Consider the following 13,936-nt stretch of genomic DNA (forward strand, 5'->3'; position numbering starts at 1 on the left):
GATTTAAACTCAAATAAAGGAAAACCTTTCTACTAATTAAGAGTGGAAAAGGCTAACTTGAAAGATGGTGGTAGCAATGATGATAGAGATTTTGGTAACAGATATTTATATAGTAGCTTAAGGTTTTTAAAGAATTTTATATGGGGCGGAGCCAAGATGGTGGAGTAGAAGCATGACCTTCCCATGGCTCTGGCTTCCACCTTCCCCAATCCATGTAAAAAGGGGACTCTAAACAAACTTTGGAGCTGCAGAACCCACAAAATGACACAGAGAAGCTAACCTCCCGCTGAGGACAGCCCGGCAGGTGGGCAGAAACTGGCAAGTGCAGAGCTCTGGGAGCCAAGCCCAGTCCCACACTAAGGCTTTAGCCCCAGGGAGGCCCTGACCAGCCACCTGTTGGAGGGACTCCAGATCAGCAGCAGCTGTGGCCCTTTCCAGATTTATCAACACATAGATGTGAAGGACAAAGTGAGAGGTCAGTGCAGTCTGGACTTTGGGACCCAGTAAGTGGGAGTGCGTGGCTTTTGCCCCCCAGAGCAAGAAGCCCCTGAGACACTGGCACAGCCAGCCAGCGCCAAGTGGCAGCTTCAGCTCCTGGCCTGCAGAGTGTAGGGGAACCAAGCACCACTCTGAGGGGTAATCGCTGTTCTTGGATCTGGATTGCAGTCTAGGGTGGAGGTCCTGGGGTGTGTGTCCAGCTTGCCAGAGCATGTGGAGACCTCAGAGAGGGCATCCATTTAATACCTCCGGCAGCTGAGAAAACCCCAGCGTTTGGGACAAAAGCTCCCCTGTCTGGTGGCAGAGTCCTACTGTGGCAAAAAGCCCAAAAGTCAAGTAATTGAGTGGCAAAATGAGCAGGCCAAGGAAACAAAGCAGACAGAAGATTCCAACATTACACTCCTATTTTGGGGACAAAAAGGAGCAAAGCATGGAACAGGAGGAAGACAGTGAAGTCAGAACTCCTGCACCAAAAACTTTAAAGGAAAATACAAGCTGTTTACAGGCCATAGAGGACCTTAAGAAGCAGATAAGAGAAGTGGAGGAAAAATTGGAAAGAGAAATGAGAACAATGCAAGAAAATTATGAAATGAGAGTCAACAGCCTGACTGAGGAAAATAATACCTTAAAAACCAGACTGACTCAAATGGCAAAAGAGGCTCAAAAAGTCAATGAGAAGAAGAATGCCTTAAAAAGCCAAATTTGCCAGATGGAAAAAGAATCTCAAAATCTCAATGAGGAGAATGACTTCAGAATTAGATTGTAGCAAATGGAAGCTAATGACTTTATGAGAAATCAAGATGCTGTTAAACAGATCCAAACAAATGAAAGAATAAAAGGCAATGGGAAATATCTCATGGGAAAAACCACTGACCTGGAAAATAGATCCAGGAGAGATAATTTAAAAATTATTGGACTACCTGAAAGCCATGACCAAAGTAAGAACCTAGAAATCATCCTCCAGGAAGTTCTCAAAGAAAACTGCCCTGATGTTTTAGTACCAGAGGGCAAAATAGAGGTTGAAAGAATCCACCTATTACCTCCTGAAAAAGATCCCAAAAAGAAAACTACTAGGAATATTATAGGCGGGTTCTGGAATTCCCAGATTAAGGAAAGAATATTACAAGCGGCCAGGAAGAAACAATTTGAATATTGTGGAAACACAATCAGGATAACCCAGGATCTGGCAGCTTCTACATTGAGGGATAGAAGGGCTTGGAATATGATATTCCAGAGGTGAAAGGAGCTGGGATTAAAACCAAAAGTCACCTACCAAGCAAAACTGAGTATCATGTTTCAGGGGAAAATATGGTCATTCAGTGCAATAGAGGACTTTCAAGCATTCTTGCTGAAAAAACCAGAGTTGAATAGAAAATTTGACATTGAGATACAAGAAGCAAGAGAAGCATGAGAAGGTAAACAGGGAAAAGAAATCATAAGGAACTTATCAAAGTTGAACTATTAACATTCCTACATGAAAAAACAATAATTGTAACTTATGAAACTTTTCTCAGTAGTTGAAGGGATTAGAAATATATATGTCTATGTATGAGGGTATATGGGCATATGAATACATATGTGAATGTGTGTATATATGTTTACAGGTATACATAGATAGAGGGCACAGGACCAATTTAACAGGAAGGGATGATACTTAAAAGGTGAAATTAAGAGGTGAGAGAGGAATATAATGAGAGGAGATGGGGAGACACAGATTGGGGTAAACTATCTCATACAGAAGAGGCAAGGGAAAATGGTTACAATGGAGGGGAAGAATAGGAAGGCAAAAGGGAATGGGTCAACCTTATTCCCATTGAATTTGGCTTGAGGAGGTGTGATAGTAATGGCAATTAAAGATTCCCCTGTATTGGCTTGGTTTTCAAATTGATTGTGTTAAAACCCAGAGTTTGTTAATCCCACCTGTGGGATGGGCTTGTTGATGTGAAAAGAAAGTCCTGAACTGGGAGGAGCTGGTGACGTAGATTTGGAGACACAAGAGAGAGGCGGAAGATCTTTTTGGTAGCAGCACCTCGTGGAGAGAGAGAGACTAAGAGAATTGCTGGTGGCCGCTTTGAATTGCCCTGGACTTTTGAGACCTGCCCCCTGAGCTGCCAAGGACTGAGGAGACATGGCTGTTTTGCTGGTACTTTGTCTGTCTGTTTTGATGTTGTTTTGCCAGATTTGTCCACTGGTGAAAGACAGTCCTTTTGTTGAAGAAGTCCTGGAACCTGGCTGTTCGCTAAGAAGGCCTGCGACTGTCCTGCAGACAGAGAGTGAATACTGTCCACTGGTGAGGGACAGTACTGTTGTTGCAGGGGTCTGGAGACTGTCCTGCAGACAGAATGAATGCTGTCCACTGGTGAGGGACAGTGCTGTTGTTGCAGGGGTCTGGGAGCCTTTCTGTTGGTTCAGAAGCCCTGAAGAAGGATTTTCTTGTTGTATGTTTACAGAAATCCTGGGAGAGGGCTTTGCTAATGTGTTCAGGGGTTCTAGGACTGTTCTACAGACAGAGGATAAATTCATGAAGGGACTGGCAATGTATCTTATGGCCTTGCTAAGCCTTGTCTCCCCAGGAGCTAAGATTGCTGAGAACTTGCCTCGTGTCAAGATGAAGAAAAGACCTCCATTTGGGTATTAGGTGCTGTGTTTAAACTTGATGTAACTCTGGGGTAGATTCAATTGTGATCCAGGGGTGGGGAACTTTTGACCTTATTGTGCTCTGTGATTGACAAATGAAGGTACTTTACCTATGTTTGGAAACTAATCTCCATTTGAGAAGAGGGGCTTTGTGGTGGACTTAATTAAGGTATAGCCTAGGGGTGGAGAAGTATTTAGAACCGAGACTTTGTAATTGATTGAATGATTGGAAGGTCCTGGGGTGGGGTAGTACTTGGAGATTATTTAATCACGATTAGTAAATGCTGTATTTTGAATGATGTCATGTTTTGATCTTCTCTGTTCTTGGTTTGTCACTGAATAAAATAGAGAGCACCTATGCTGGTATTTTGAACCTGGGAAGTTGCCTTTCTTTTGGCATTACATTACAGGAGGGAATGAAATACACACTAAATAGGGTATCTCACCCTACAGGAGAGTAGGGGGAAGGGGATGACAGGGGGGATGATGGAAGGGAGGGCAGACTGGGAGGGAAGTTGGAAGCACCCACTTTTGAAAAAAGGATGGGATCAAAGTAGAGAATAGAACAAGTGGGAGGTGGGATAGGAGGGAGGGTTATAAAAAAAGAAAAAAAAGAATTTTATATGCATTCTATTATTTGGTCCTCAGAACAGTCTTATGAAATAGATATTATAGGCATTATTGTCTCAATTTCATAGTGAGGGAACTGAGGCTTAGGAGAGCTTGCCCAGGGTTACACGGTTAGGAATAGCAATATGTATGTTGAAATCTCCTAGTATGAGGGCTGAAGTTGAATGAGAGAGAAAGACTGTGAACCAGGCATTGAACTTCCTGAGAAAGGAAGAACAGTATCTTGTAGATCAATAGACAGTAGTCACCAGAATCTTGATTGAGTGATAAATATGGATTGAATGAACCTCAAAGAAAGAGGGTTCTCTTGGAGTTAGACCATGGAAGTGGCAACTGGAAATTTGGACTCTTCCACCATGATTAGTGAATCAGAAGTATGAGTGAGAGTACAACCAGTACTGGAAAGGATATCCAGGGAAGCTGTGTCATCATGAGGGAGAAAGGTCTCAGTGAGTGCAAGAAGATGGAGGGAGCAAGGAAGGAAATGGTTTGAGACCAAAGCAAATTGGTTCCATAAGGCACAAACATTCCAGAGAGCAAGAGGAAGGGTTGGGCAGTTTTTGAGTGGGAAGTAGGGGCAAGGTTATATTGAGGGGGGATTGGTATAAAGGACTGGTTAGTGGGGGGTGGGAATGGAGAATGGGGTTTGTACAGTGGTAACTCAGGGTTCAGAATCACTTGGTATGGTGTGGTTATGAAGGAGTGGAAGTATCTTAATCAGAGAGAAATGATTTCCTAGAGATTTATCCCTGGGTAGAGTTGTCCCATTATTGCAGGATATCAGGTATCTATCTCTGTGTGGATGGAAAGGGGAAAGGGGGAGGGGCAGTGGGGAGGCTTTGCAGAGGGTCCTTAGATGCAAGCAAAGCAAACACCTTGGAGCTATAGGTGGCCATGGAAGATGCCTGTCTGGACCTGTTGGAAAGAGGAAATCTACAGAAGTTCAATGGGGCCCGTTGTACATGAATATAAATGGACTTTTACTATGCTGTGAGAAACTTATATTATGAACAAAGAGACACAGAGCAACTTATAAAAGGAGGTAAAATGAAGTAAGTGGAACCTCGAAAACCATAAACCAAAATTACATCAATGAAAATGAAAGGAACAAGAAAACAATTGAAACTTAAAATGAAGGAATAAATTTGGCTTACAAAGATATGAGAATGAAGCTCCTCCCCTTCTTTGCAGAGGTGGGGGACAATGGCTGTGAAACATTGCATTTAATTCCAGATTTGATAGATATGTTGGATTGTTTTGCCGAACTTTTTTTTTTTTTTTTGCTTTTTGGAGGACAATTGGGGTTAAGTGACTTGCCCAAGGCCACACAGCTAGTTTGTGTGTGTGTGTGTGTGTGTGTGTGTGTGTGTGTTAAGTGTCTCAGGCTGGATATGAACTCAGGTCCTCCTGACGGAACTATTTTTTAAAATATATTTTTTATTCTTTGTTAAAAGGGATGGCTCTCTGGGATGGAGGGGGACAGTTTAGAGAAGGGAGATCTTGGGAAATGTAAGTGATGTATAGACAAAAGTTATAAATAATTTAAAAATGTATATAATATTTTCTTCCTCTACTCCAAAGGATTATCTTGCACATTCCATGGAGTGCATACTCTCCACTTTGGAGACCACTGTCCTAGAATTCCTGGCAGGCTAAAATGCCTTGCCTTCCCAAGCAATAAGCCTGACTGAAAGTAGTAATTGGCCTTGCCCAGAGAGGTATGACAAGTTTGCCTGGGTCTCCCCCACCCCTGGAGCCCTACCCTGGCCCCTCCACTCCCCAGCCCCAGACAAGAGGTCCACCCCTCCCTCTCTTGACCAGTCTAACCCCTGTCCCCTGATGGTCCTGCTTTAAAGTAAGTAATCTCTCAAGCGCTGCAGCTTCTGGTTTATATAAACACTTTCCCCTCCCTGGAGCTATTCTGCCTCAGTCTGGGAGAGCTTTGACACTAGCATGTCAAAATTCCTCCACTTAGTACCTCCTCCCTTCCATATAAAGTTCTCTGAATTGCCATGACCTCCTCCCCTTCCCATTGTTTTTGCCCTAGGTGAAAAAATTCCTAGTCTGGGTTACAGGGAATAGAGTTTAGACTGATTGCTCAGACTCCACCCCTGTGTCTTTATTGCTGTTATTACAGTAATATTGCTGGGAAACTTGCCCACTGTCTGCTTTGTGAACACTGAGCTATGTAGGAAAACCACTGGCTTTTCACATGTGATCACAGGAAAACAGCCAGGAGAGCACATCATTGCTTTCCAAAATGGTGAGGGAGGTAAAAAATTTTTCCAATCCATATCCTGAATTGACCTAAGCAGAAATTTTTGTCAAAAGAAAAAGAAAATATTGAAGTAATGGACTATTCATATTGCAACAAGGAGCTGGTTCTTTGAGAAAATGGAACAGGAGGGATGTTAACAGAATGAAAAATGTCCAAGGGAGGAAACCAAAAAGGGGAGATATAAAGTCGGAAGGGAGATAAATATGAGAGGATGGGGGTGGGGAATCAGGGAGTGAAAGGTCAATAAAAAGAACAATTGTCAACCTCCTCCTCTTGATGGGGTACCTGGAGTCTAAATCAATTTGTAAAACCAATTTGTAAAACCAGTTTGTACAATTGTAACTGCAATTTGTATTGTAAATGTAATCTGTAAAATCCCTTTCCCAGCCTCAAACTCTGCCCCTTCCCCCATCCTCACTCTCGCCTAGGCAGCAACTTGTGACTCCTTTGTTCTTACTTAATCTCTTCATGTCTCCTCTGGTCTGGCCCAAATACTCCTTTGTCCTTGCCTCATGTCTCCTCAGGTCTGGCCCAAATCTCATCTAAACTATCTATGCACTAAGTCCCTTCCCTCCATCCGGTCAGCCCTGACAATGTCAGCCCTACCCTTTAAAAATAAAAGCATGTACCCCTCTCGCTTGCAGGTCCCCTAAGGACTCATGCTCGCTTCTATGAAGCGTAAAAATAAACTTCTACAACTCTCACTACAACTGAGCCTGAGACCTTGAATTCTTTCCAGATGCTATTCAGGTTTTCTGGTCTTAGATAAGATCAGAGTTCCTGCTGAACGTATTGGGAGCTATCCCTCACCTCTCCCATACTATCTTGACCCCCAGAGGGATAGGATAATTATAGGGCAAAATTCAACATATGGTCTTTCTCTGTCATGACAATGACTATTTCAATTTCTGAGACTTGAAAATAGTTCTAGGGTCATTCAGGAGCAGTCCCCCAGGGCTTAAGGTCAAGCCTGTGAAAGAGGGTGGCAAGGGGACCTAATAGTCATGGAATCTGTTTAGCACATATCACCTAAGTCCATGCTCCGCAAGATCCTGATCTCCAAAGAGACCATGATTTACTATTGTTCTTCCATGCAGCAAATCTTCCAGGCACTGTGCTAAGCACTCAGGATACAAAAAGAGGCAAAAGCCAGTCCCTCCCCTGGAGAAGCTCACAATCTAATGGGGGAGAAAACATGCAAACAAACATGTACAAAAAAAGTTATGTACAGTATAAATAGAAAATAATTAACTGAGGGTAGACTCTAGAATTGGGGGGAGTTGGGAAAGGCATTCTGTAGAAGATGGAATTTTTAGTTGGGTCTTGAAGCCAGGGAAGACAATAGAGTGGAGGAGGGAGAATGTTCCAAGAAAGGTGGACAGCCAGAAAAAATGCCTAGAGCCAAGAGGTGGAGTATCTAGTTCATGGATGATCCAGGAGGCCATGGTCACTAGATAGAACATGTAGTTGTGAGTAAGTTGTAAGAAGACTTAAAAAGGTAGGAGAGGGCTAAGTTATGAAGGGCTTAGAACTCTAAGTAGAGGATTTTGTATTTGATACTATAGTAGGTACTGACACCCACTGGAATTTATTGAGGGACTCTGCGTGTGTGTGTGTGTGTGTGTGTGTGTGTATGTGACACAATCACACCTGCTTTAGGAAAATCACTTTGGTGGCTGAATGGAGGATGGATTGGAGATGGGGGGGATAATTGAGGCAGGCAGACCCATCAGCAGGCTATTGGAATAATCCAAGCATGAGGTGATGAGGGCCCACACTAGAGTGGTGGCAGCAACATGCCTGCCCACCCTCTCCAGATTCACTTCTGGATCACAAATACAACATTTCTTCCCCCACTAGACTTCTTCAGAGTTTTTTGAATCTCTTGCCTTAGTTTTTCTGCAGCTAATCTAATCTAGGAATCCTTGTCCATCTTTCTGTAAGGCCCAGTCCCTTATTCCATTGGTTAGTTTATTTTGTGGAGGGGTCTCAGCTGGCTTTAGTTTCCCTTCCTCCCTTGTTCCTGGTTCTTGGACTTCTAAACTATTGTCTTTCATCCAGGAATTTCCTTCAGTGCCTAGGATCTCCTAGCTCTGGAGCATCAAGACTTAATATCTCTCTATAATGCCTTCCTTTTTCTCTCATTGGTGAATTTTTCCTGGAGCTTCCACTTGGTAGAGGGGACTTGGCTGGCCTTCATTCTCTACCTGGTTCCTAGACTTCACAGTCATGGCCCCATGTTCTTCATTACTGTCTCTACCTCACCCCCTGCTTTTTTTATGTTGAATTTTGAATTTTGTATGTTGAAACTTCCTTTTGTATGTTGTTTTCCCCTATTAAAAAAGAAGTTCTTTGAGGACAGGTCTGTCTTTCTTCCTGCTTGTATTTGTATCCCCAACACTTAGCACAGTTCCTGGCATATAGTAAGTGCTTAATAAAGGTTTCTTTCCTCTCTTCCTTCCTCCCTCCCTACCTCTCTCCTTTCTTCCCTTCCTTCCTTCCTTCCTTCCTTCCTTGCTTCCTTCCTTCCTTCCTTCCTTCCTTCCTTCCTTCCTTTTTTCTATCCTTCACCATGACTTAAAGATAGGAGTAAGATAGGGTAAGACTGTGTTTTCCCTTGAGAGTATGAGAGAGCAATGAGATGCTGTACAGGAAGGAGATTTGAAAATAAAGGTCAAACCATTAATATACCATTTCTGTGCTCAAGGTATAGGGATATACAATACTTTTTCTCCTTCCACAAAGGCGGACCCTCTGCTCTGGAATGACATGTGAACTTTAGACTCTGTCTAGTCCTGAGAGAACTTGGCCTCTACTGAACTGGGATAGACTTCCTTTTCTCATACTTAACCTGGTTAAAGAACTACCCCTGCATCTTGGATCTCCCTGAAGAGGAGACTGCTATCTAAAGGATAATAGAAAGTTACTAGTTGTACATCATGAATAATGTATAGGACAGGTGTATATTTCCTACTCACAAAATAAATGCTAAACATAAAATACTCACAAGTGTGAATTAGTATTGTCTTAAAACAGTATTCAGTAATACCTTATAACTACTATGATAACACAAAGAGGGTTGCAGCACTGCTGACTAGGCATTTTTCTTCTTGTCTCAGTCCCACACTATCCAAAAAATTTGGTAGTTTTTTTGTTGGTGGTTGCCTCCAAGGGCACTGGAGTAGTGGCTGGAGGATTCTTTCCCTTGCTGCTGGTTACCTCTTCCAGACCTCCACAATTAGAAAAGCTCCCTCTACTTTGGGAGTAGCCACAGCCCAAAGCCCAAGGTTGGGCTTGCCTAGACAGAATATGTGTTTAAGATGCCAAGTGATCACAATTCTATGGTGGTTTGGATAAAGAAAAGAATGCTACCCACTTCCCCATCCCATCACAGTAATCTTAGTATTTTGTGATGCCATGTGGAAGTCAGGAGGAAGAACAAACTGGAAGCTATCTCTTTTTTGAACTGACTCATCATACCCTCAGCCTCTGTCACAGGTCAGGGAGGGAACCAAGAAACTATCAAGGGTTTGCCATGTAGTATCAAAATGCCACATCTGTGGCTAGGTGGTGTAGTGAATAGAATACCGGTCCTGGAGTCAGGAGGACCTGGGTTCGGATCTGGCCTCAGACATTTAACACAAAACTAGCTATGTGATCTTGGGCAAGTCACTTGACCCCAATGGTCCTACCTTCCCCCCTCCAAAAAGCAAAAAGAAAAATCTAAAAAGAAAATGCCATGTGCTTTCTGTGCTGAATCATTATATGGTCACAATCTATCAGAATCATCATTGCTTGCAAGCACAAATGCTGAATCACAAACCTTGTTTAGGTGGAAGTAGGAGAAGATTTGCTCATGTTCTGGCCATCTCATGTTATGCACATTATTTGTCAATAATTTCCCTTCAGTAATCTGGAGACTCCCACAGAGTTTATTAGGCGTCAGCAATTCAAATAACGAAAAGAATGTGTGATTTCATTGATGTTGGATTTGTCATTTGGAGTTCATCTTTGTATAAGTTATGAAGTGTTATTCTAAATCTAATTTCCTTGGTATTCCTGTCCAATTTTCCCAGCAGTTTTTGTTGACTAGTGAGTCTTTATCCCAGTAGCTGGGCTCTTTGTGTTTGTTTAATACTAGGTGGTGTAATAGATAGAGAACTGCGGCGTGGAACCAGAAAGACTCATCTTCATGAATTCAAATCCTGACTCAGACACTTACTAGCTGTGTGACACTGGGCAAGTCACTTAACCCTGTTTGTCTTAGATCCTCATCTATAAAATGAGCTGGAGAAGAAAATAGCAAACCACTCCAATATCTTTGCCAAGAAAACCCCAGGTGGGGTCAAGGAAAGTCAGACACGACTGAATGACAAAAACAAAAACTACATATGTTTATTTCTGTATGTTGGTAGCTATTTTGTACCACTGATAAAGCTCTATATTTTAAAATCAGTAACAGATTATTTTAATAATTGCTGCTTTGCAGTATAGTTTTATATTGGGTTCTACCAAGTCCCCTTCATCCCCATTTCTTTTCATTATTTCTCTCAAAATTCTTGATCTTTTTTTCTTCTATATGAATTTTGTTTTTGTTTTGCTAATACTCTAAAGCAATTCTTTGGTAATTTGATTGGTACATTGAAGAAGTAAATTAATTTAGGTGATATTGTTATTTTTATTATATTGACTTGTCCTATCCAATATGTCTTAATACAGACTTAGGAAGGTTCCTAAAAAAAAAAGGCAATACAGGGGCAGCTAGGTGGCACAGGGAATAGAGAGCACTGGCCCTGGAGTCAGGAGGACTTGGGTTCAAGTCTGACCTCAGACACTTAACACAAAAATTAGCCATGTGACTTTGGGCAAGTCACTTAAACCCAATTGTTCTCCAAAAAGCAAAAACAAAACAAAAAAATAATACAAATAAATCATGGAACTCAAAATAAGATAGCAAATTAAGCCATTTTTATTGAGAGACACTCATAAAATGCAGAACAGTCAGGAAAGATCAAGGAAACTGGTCTGTCCACTTGGCCCCCTGGTAGAATGGGGCACCCTGTTGGGGCCCTGGAGATTCCTTGCACTAAAATCTGGTGGATTCTTACTTGGGCCTAGTAGGACCAAGTATTAGGGGAAAGGAAAAAGGAAATGGACCTGAGGACTGGAATTGATTTATGCTAGAGGAGTGGAGGGAGGAAAGCCTTCTGGGAAAGTGTTACTAGTTGATACTGCTTACCAGGAGGAAAAGGTGCCTTGGTTGCTATTGCTGGAATTATTCTGAAATAATAGCTTGGCTTTCCTATCAGGGGTTTTTGAGTTTCCCTGGGGCTTCTTTGTATAGGGTGTCAGGGAAGTATTCCCTGACCTGCACAACTTGGCAGTAGGTAGGGGCCAAAATTAAAATAGGCTAAACTTCTTCAGGCCATAGACAGGTTAAACTTGAGACAGACTGCTGATGGTTGTTTGCCATGGGTCACTTGATAAATAGGAGAGTGCCCAGTGGCAATACTATACATTCTTCATCTACTTGGTCTTTTCCATGTGGATGGACAAGCCAAACTTCTTTGAAGGGTTACCAATTGTTTCCAAGATGTTCTGCAGTGTTTTGGGGCTTGCTTCCATTAGCATAATGTCATCTGCAAACAAAAACATTTGGAAGACCTTATCATTCACAGGGAATTTTTCTTTAACCTGCACTTTGTGTTGGATATCCTTCATCACAATGGTTATCTTTGCAAAGCACATATCTTGAGTTTTGTTATCTGATGGTCATCGAATAAGGTTATTTCTGTTCTTATGTCTTAAAAGGAAGCTGTATCTGGAGGTCAGAAAAGTCTGAGTTCAAATCTGCCCTCATATACTGGGCATCTGTGATACAGGGCAAATCACTTAAACATTGTCTGCCTCAGTTTCCTCAGCTACTAAATGGGGTTAATTATAGCATCTACTTCCCAGGATTGCTATGAAGATCAAATGAGAAAACATTTGTAAAGCATTTTGCATATCTTAAATATTATAATATATTTAATTTTTATTAAATATATTATAAATATAGTTATATATAATAATTAGATATAATATATAAATATATTTATATATAAAATATATAAATATAAAAATTATAATATATTTAATTTAATATAAATATACAATATATTTATAATAATAAATAATATATAAATATTAGCTGTCGTCTTGATGTGTGAATGGGAGACATTTTGTTGTAAAAGAACCTGTTATAGAACTGTTTTATTCTATTTAATCAAATACTTTTTTTTGGCAATCAACAAATGATAAGTACAATGGAATCTTATATTTTTATATCTTTCAGTTAATTGTGAAGCAATAAAGATGTAGTCCAGGGACGGCTAGGTGGTACAGTGGATAAAGTACTTGACTTGGAATCAGGATGATTCATCTTCACGAGTTCAAATCTGGCCTCAGACACTAGTTGTGTGACCCTGGTCAAGTCACTTAATTCTGTTTGCTTCAGTATTCTCATCTGTAAAATGAACTAAAGAAGGAAATGGCAAGCCACTCCAGTATTTCTGCAGAGAAAATCTCAAAATGGGGTCACAAAGAGTCAAACATAAATGAAATGACTTAACAATAACAACAAAGATATAGTCCATTGTTGAATATGGCTTTTAAAAGCTTACCTGCTCCCTACTAATGATCTCTTCTAGTATGCCCTCAATTCAGTTATAAATTAAGGCATAGATGGCTGTTAGAAATCTCATAAAGATTTTGCAAAGATGGGAGATTAGACAAATAGATCAGCCATTATTGATGTTTTCTTGGTTACCTTTACTTTGCTATTAATAAAGTTCACTATTTTTCATTCTTTTGGTATCTTCTCCTCTATATGTCTCTTTGTTTCCCAACTCCACCATTCCTGATCTCTCTTTCTCTGTTTACATATATACACACCTACACATTTTATATACAATATAGAGGGCTGCTTTCTTTATTATCTCTTATACTATTTTTACTTCCTCTTTGAGTACTTCAGAAACTGTGATGTTAGGATTCATGTATGGTGGTTCTACCATCCTTGATGGAGAACACAGTTTGTTGAGATGATTTTTTGCAAGTCTTTGACATTGTTTCCTTTTCATAGTTTTCTTTCCATTTTTATCCTTGAATCGTCTTGAGATGACTTAGTTGGATATCTTGCCAAACTTTCAGATTGATTTTACCCACCACTAATTCTCTATATGATGAATATAGATGATAGTACTCATAATCACCCATTACTTTGCAAGATTTTATAAATGAATTTTTCTTACTGGTCTTACCTTTGGAAATAATTCCTCTTTTTATTAGGAAAGCAAGTTAGCTATCTGCTAATACTTTTTTTTTTTGGCTCTTTTGGTCTACTTGTTGTAGCAATTAATTTGCATAGATTTAGCTTCTTGTTGAAATTATTATGGTTAGTGTTGTTATAATTTCTGTTGTCCATTTCCTATTTTGAAATTTCAAATAACTTGTTTAAATAGTTCAAAGTTAGATCAACTGTATGTCATTTCTTCTTAAATTTTATTCTTTTTTAAAAACAAATTTTCTCCTCATTGCTTTTTGAGCCTCTTTTGCCATTTGAGTTAGTCTATTTTTTAAGGTGCTATTTTCCTCAGTCAGGCTGCTGACTCTCATTTCATAATTTTGTTGCATCGTTCCCATTTTTCTTCCCAATTTTTCCTCCACTTCTCTTATCTGCTTCTTAAGGTCCTCTATGGCCTGTAACCAGCTCGTATTTTTCTTGGAAGCTTTTGGTGCAGGAGTTCTGACTTCACTGTCTTCCTCCTGTTCCATGCTTTGCTCCTTTTTGTCCCCAAAATTAGAGTCTAATGTTGGATTATTCTGTTTGTTTTGCTTCCTTTGCCTGGTCAT

Source organism: Petaurus breviceps, unplaced genomic scaffold, assembly GCF_028583685.1.
Source record: "Petaurus breviceps papuanus isolate PSGF00001 unplaced genomic scaffold, PetGlider_PUasm1.0 90617, whole genome shotgun sequence".
NCBI classification, from domain to species: domain Eukaryota; kingdom Metazoa; phylum Chordata; class Mammalia; order Diprotodontia; family Petauridae; genus Petaurus; species Petaurus breviceps.